The sequence below is a fragment of the Dioscorea cayenensis genome, chromosome 4, assembly GCF_009730915.1.
Source record: "Dioscorea cayenensis subsp. rotundata cultivar TDr96_F1 chromosome 4, TDr96_F1_v2_PseudoChromosome.rev07_lg8_w22 25.fasta, whole genome shotgun sequence".
Lineage (NCBI taxonomy): Eukaryota > Viridiplantae > Streptophyta > Magnoliopsida > Dioscoreales > Dioscoreaceae > Dioscorea > Dioscorea cayenensis.
The window spans coordinates 395,225-401,224 of NC_052474.1; positions in this window are offsets into that span (position 1 = coordinate 395,225).

The window sequence follows — 6,000 nt, forward strand, 5'->3', positions numbered from 1 at the left end:
GATTCAATGGTAATAATTTTTTTTACAAAATTGTGTGCAGGTTTAGAGAATTCTAACCCTCTCATCTGCAGGTTTACATAATACCAAGCCTGCAGAATTCTAAGTCTGCTGAGTTTACAAAAATTGAATCAAGCTTTCCGAATATTGCAGTCTTTACAACATACATAGAACCAATGAAGTACCGTAATTCTATACCAAAATACATAGAACTAGTAAGATCGTAGTTGCATAATAAGTGTGCAGAATTCTAACACTCTTATATGCAGGTTTACATAATACCAAGCCTGCAGAATTCTAAGTCTGCAGGTTTACAAAATTGAACTGACATTCTGGAAACAGCTTTTTCCAAAAATATTGCGCTTTTACAACATACCTAGAACCAAAGTGAAGCACCAAAAATTTTATAAAAAAATACATAGAACCAATATGATCTGCAGCTTGTAGTTGCATAGCAACTCTTTCATGGTAATTGGTCAATGTCCTCCAACCCCTCGGTGGCAACCGGATCTTCCTCTTTTTGTCGAGACATCCGGGTCTCGTTGGATTCCCCTCCTTCTTTGTTTTTTTAACTTGAGTCTGGTTGTAATGGTTTGATTGTTTGTCTTTGTCTATATTGAGTGCCTCGGAAAGTAGAATTAATCCAATCTATTAATAATAAAAAAATTACAACAAGATTCAAAAATATTCTAAAAAAATAATTAACTTACATGTGCTTTTTGCTAACCCTAACTTGGTCTCGCTCTTGTCACCCCGATCGCATCCCGCAGATCTCTGTGTATGTGTATTGAATGCCTGCAATTGAGCCATTAGGGAACTAATCAAAAATTAATTACTACAACACAAGTTACAAAATAGATTGAGAGGTTCACATACCTGATCTTCCACTTGTGGATTTGGCAATTGTGTGGTAGGTGATTTTCCATATGATGCACCACAAACGAGAACTCAGAAAACTGCAGTGAAACACATAAAGGTGTCATCAGACTCATGTACAATTCTAATAGTAATTAACACAAACAATGCAAAGTCTCACCTCGATCGGGTTTTGGTGTACCTATGTTAGATGAATTTCCTTCGCCTAGAAGGGAAGTCCACACCATGGAACTTTTTATTGTGGCCTTGTGCACCACAAACACCTGCAAGTCATCCTCATACCTTTCTTACTCACCTTTCCCTTGTTGTAGCCACTTGTTTCACCAAACTCCCTTCTCCTAAGCATGGTTTTCCTTCCCTTTCTCTTGTTTATTGGATGTGGTGGGATGATGGGAGGATGATCACTCCTTGGCCAAGAATCCCTATCATGAGTAGGGTGAAGGATGTGCCTATATGTTGACATGAAGGTACCGACTTTTGTAACAAGGGTGAAGATAGTCGTCGAGCTTCTCCCTATTGTAATACTGAGATCGAAATTGAGTGACTACAAGGGATCCCACTAAGTCGCCACCTTCTACATGAACAATTGGACTCGCTTTGTTGACCACAAATTGACCATCGGGACCAACAACTTGGTACTTGTCCCTCCCGACCATGTAGTATTATAGTACCAGCTATGTTGTTTGGATTTCTCAAGCTTTTTTAATATCTTAGGGCAATGTGTGGTTGTCGCCCTATGCATGGCATCTCTCCTCTTTTGGATCCTCTTCATCAATTGTGTTCTTATCATTTCGTTCATTGTAATGACCCCCTTAACCCTAGCTTCTAATATATTGCTGTTGAAAACCTCACAAAGGTTATTTAGTAAGATGTCACACTTAAATTGGGTGTGGAAGTGTGATCTACTCCAATGTTTTGGTTCTATCTTTTTCATGAACTCAAATGCCCCTAAAGACATCCCTTTCAACCCCTCCATTGCTCTCTCAAAGGCAGCAAGGTAAGAAGCCTTAGCACATGACCAAAGTTGGTCCTTAATGGCTTTTCCTCTAAAGTTCTTTTTCAAATTGGTGTGAATATGCCTAAGACAGTACCGGTGCTCACTGTTTGGCAAAATATCAGCTAGTGCGGGCATCAAACCCTAGTGTAAAAATAATCAAGTGAACCATACCCATCAACCCATAATCACAACACATGCCAAGAAAAAATAAAAAGAAAGAAAAAAATTCTGTTAGAAACCATTGGTAAGAGCAAATTAATTAACAAGGAACTCATGTACTTATTGGTTGAAAATCCAATCAAATAAATAAGCAATTCATCTAAAACAATTTAATTAACATCAAAGCAATAACTTATACACAGATTTAATAAAATAATGTTAGAAACCTAAATCCCTCCAATTTTACAAATGTACTTATTGGATCTGCATCCAATTAAATAAATAAGCAATTCATCTAACAACAATTTAATTAACACTAAAGCAAATATTTATACACAGATTTAATAAAATTTTGTTATAAACTTAAATCAGAACAGTTTATTAATGTACTTATTGGTGTTTGGCATCCAATCAAATAAATAAGCAATTCATCTAACAACAATTTAATTAACATCAAAGCAAATACTTACACACAGATTTAATAAAAGAATGTTCCTCACCTTCTGTCTGTCTGACATGAATGCCCAATCTTGGCTGTCAGTGATCCTCAGATCCTGTTTCAACACTTGTAGAAACTTGGTCCAACTCTCTTTGGTTTCTCTGTTGACCATAGACCATGCTATGGGATAGATGCAATCATTGCCATCTATCCCAACAAGCAGATAATAAGCGGCCTCCATACAATCCCTTTGAGCCAAAGCATCCATCAAGTGACACAATTTTTCCTGCGACTCGCCAGAAACCAGACCATCGAGGGGCAAGACAGACATACATACCTTGAAACACTCCTTCTTCACTGCAGTCAATGATTATAGTTGATCCAGGATGTGTCCTCATCAACTCCAACCTATAGTCATGCAACATGTGGATCTGTGTCTCCTCATCACCATCAATGATCCTTGAAAACAACAACCATACACAAAAAAACATATCAGTTAGAAGACATGTGAAGGTTAATACAACAAAAGATTTATAAAGAAAAAAAATCACCTCTGTGCTAAACACTTAGCCCTGTATGCCTTAAGCCTGCTGATTTCTACTTCTTGATTTGTTTTCACAGCTTGTATGATCCCAGCTATTTTCCAAGTTGGATCTGCCCTGAACTGCTCTAAATAATGCCTTGCAATCAAGTCTCGTACCGACATGCCTCGTTATTATGATCCCTAGAGCACTCGTGCTCAAGCACACCTGCTTTTAATTTGTACTCGTGGCTTTTGTCACTCACCATGGGTGATGCCCACAAGTAGAAAGGGCATCCCTTCTTACAATAGGCCTTGCATTTCTTCTTGGTGTTTGGCCTAAAATTCATCACATATCGATTCTTAATCCCATAATTTCTGATCGCCTCCTTGAACTGCTTTTGAAATCTCCAATTTCATGCCAATTCTAAAAATGGGGGTTCTCCATGTCAACATCCCCATTAAATTCAGGATATCTACACTTGGGTGGAGTTAAATCTTCCTCATCTGTGGAAGATGCAGACTGTAAGTTGTCTGAATCACCATAATCCCCCTCATCATCAAGGTCAGCACTAGCATGTGCTCCATACTTGCCTATGGGTTCTTCTTGTGACCTATCTTCATTCCCCGTGGGTTCATTATCGATTTATCATCGAAACTATAATCAGAGTCATGGAAATCCCACTCTTCATCAACATTCTTTTCCTTCCCTTGACCACCAACTATAATTTCCTCCAATTTTGCATCATCCATAATATCATCTCCATCATCTTCTACATCTTTCAATAGCCCCACATTTGCATGATCATCTTCTGTTGTCCCAATGTCATGATCTGAAGGGTGGCCACCACTAGGAAGATTGATATACACCCATGTCTCCTTAGTACTCCCAACAGACGTGGCCATGTCTAAGGCTTCTAAATCAGTTTTTATCTCCTTATAAACTCCCACACCTGTCCTTCCATCCAACCATCCAATTGAGAAGCCCTCTACATCCAAACCAAACTCCTTGGCCATGCTAACTAGTTCTAGCCTAGATATTTGGTCAGCACAACAATAATCTATGTAACCAGCAAACCCTTCTATCTCATCCAATCTGTAATGAAGCCTTATTGTGAACAATTCAGCATCTGGCACTGTAAGAAAGCATGCATTTCAGTAAATTAATTAAAAACCAACTATATAGACACAATCTAAAACTAAAAAACTAGGAAGTAATTAAATCATATGGCATATATCATTTGGCCACAATCAATTGAAGAACAAACAAAAATCTGATTTGAAGTGTAACAAAAAATATTTTTCTGCTCAATTATGGTAGGGTAATAACATGTACATAAAAAAACAGGACATTTATAATTGAGGCTACAATTGAGATTAGCAATGGCCACTTAAATATATGTAGTGAATAATAAGCAGCAAAGTTAGTCACCAGAATGGGTATCCAAAACAATAAAACCATAGCAACCTAATTATTTTACACAACTAAGACCCCCACTGACATTAACACACTAACAGAAAAGGAGCAGGACAAACTAATAACTCAATTGAATATGCAACTAGAATAGACAAAATGGGGAACTGATTGCCAAGACAAATGATTGGGGGTAAGAAAGTTTCCTATTTTTTTCAATCGGTTTGGGAATTAAACTACAACACAATCACTTGGGTAAATGGCATCAACAGAATGGCATTAAAAAATAAAAATAAAACCATAACAACCTAATTATTTCACACACCACACAAAAAGAAAAGAAGCGGGACAAACTAATAACTCAATTGAATATGCAACTAGAATAGACAAAATGGGGAACTGATTGCCAAGACAAACAATTGGGGGTAAGAAAGTTTCCTTTTTCAATCGACTGGGAATTAAACTACAACACAATCACTCGGGTAAATGCCATCAACGTAATGGGATTTAAAAACAATAAAAACCATAACAAAAACCATGACAACCCTAATTATTTCACTCAACTAAGACCCCCACTGACATTAACACACTAAAACAATAGGACATCAACAATGCGATGTACATCTAGGCGTATATAAACACATCGAAGCTTCTTGAAGCCACTGTTCATCACAACAAACACAAGCATCACATCTACTGAAAAAGAAAATCACTTACGATGAGTCCGGGTGCTTCCTCACCCTCACGCCGAATCTCCCAGTTAACCGTCATCTACGTACATCGGAGAGCCAACTGAGCTTCAGCCGACAGCGCTCCTTCACCCGATTCACAGTTCGCACAAAACCCTAAACTTTGTCTATCGCAATCTCCGCCCGGTCAAGACAACGAACCCACTGTCCAAATTTGAGATTCCCGCGAAAGGGCTTCTCTGACGCGTGGCACAATGGCTTCTCACTCAGCCTATCTTTTGTTTTGATGGGGTACAAACCAAATGACTCAGCGGCTAGATGGAAGCCAGGTTGGAATACCCCAGATGACTCAGCGGCCACATCAGCTTAAATGACCGACTTTGGTCAGGGTCACCTGCCGTTGAAATAAAAACACAACTTTGGATACCTTTTTGATACAAATTAAAGGTGGGATACCTTTTTGAAAAAAGGTATAAGATAAGTAACCTATCAAAAAATTTACTCAATGAAGCTTCTCATAAAATTAAGCACTCCCTCAGCTTCGAGACTCTGATCCTGGTGATCCTGCTCATGATATAGCTCAGGAGTAGTTGCTCCGACTTCTGTCTACACAGGCCTGAGTTGCCAGATGGTGCCTTCCGCCTCTCTAGACTCCCCTCTTGTTATTCTGTTTTTTTGTATTTTCTGTTGTGTTTGTTGTACCCCCTCACTTCTGGTGAGAGGCTCTTGGTTCTGTACTGTTTTTTTTCCTTTTTAATAGATATGTGGTTTATCTACATTTATTTAAAAAAAAAATGGATTTGGTGTTAATTTTTTTAAAAAAAAACAAAATTCTTAAGCCTATTTATTTATTTATTGGTATGTTAAAGATAGCTTTAAAGAAATAATTGTATTTTCAAGGCCAATCAT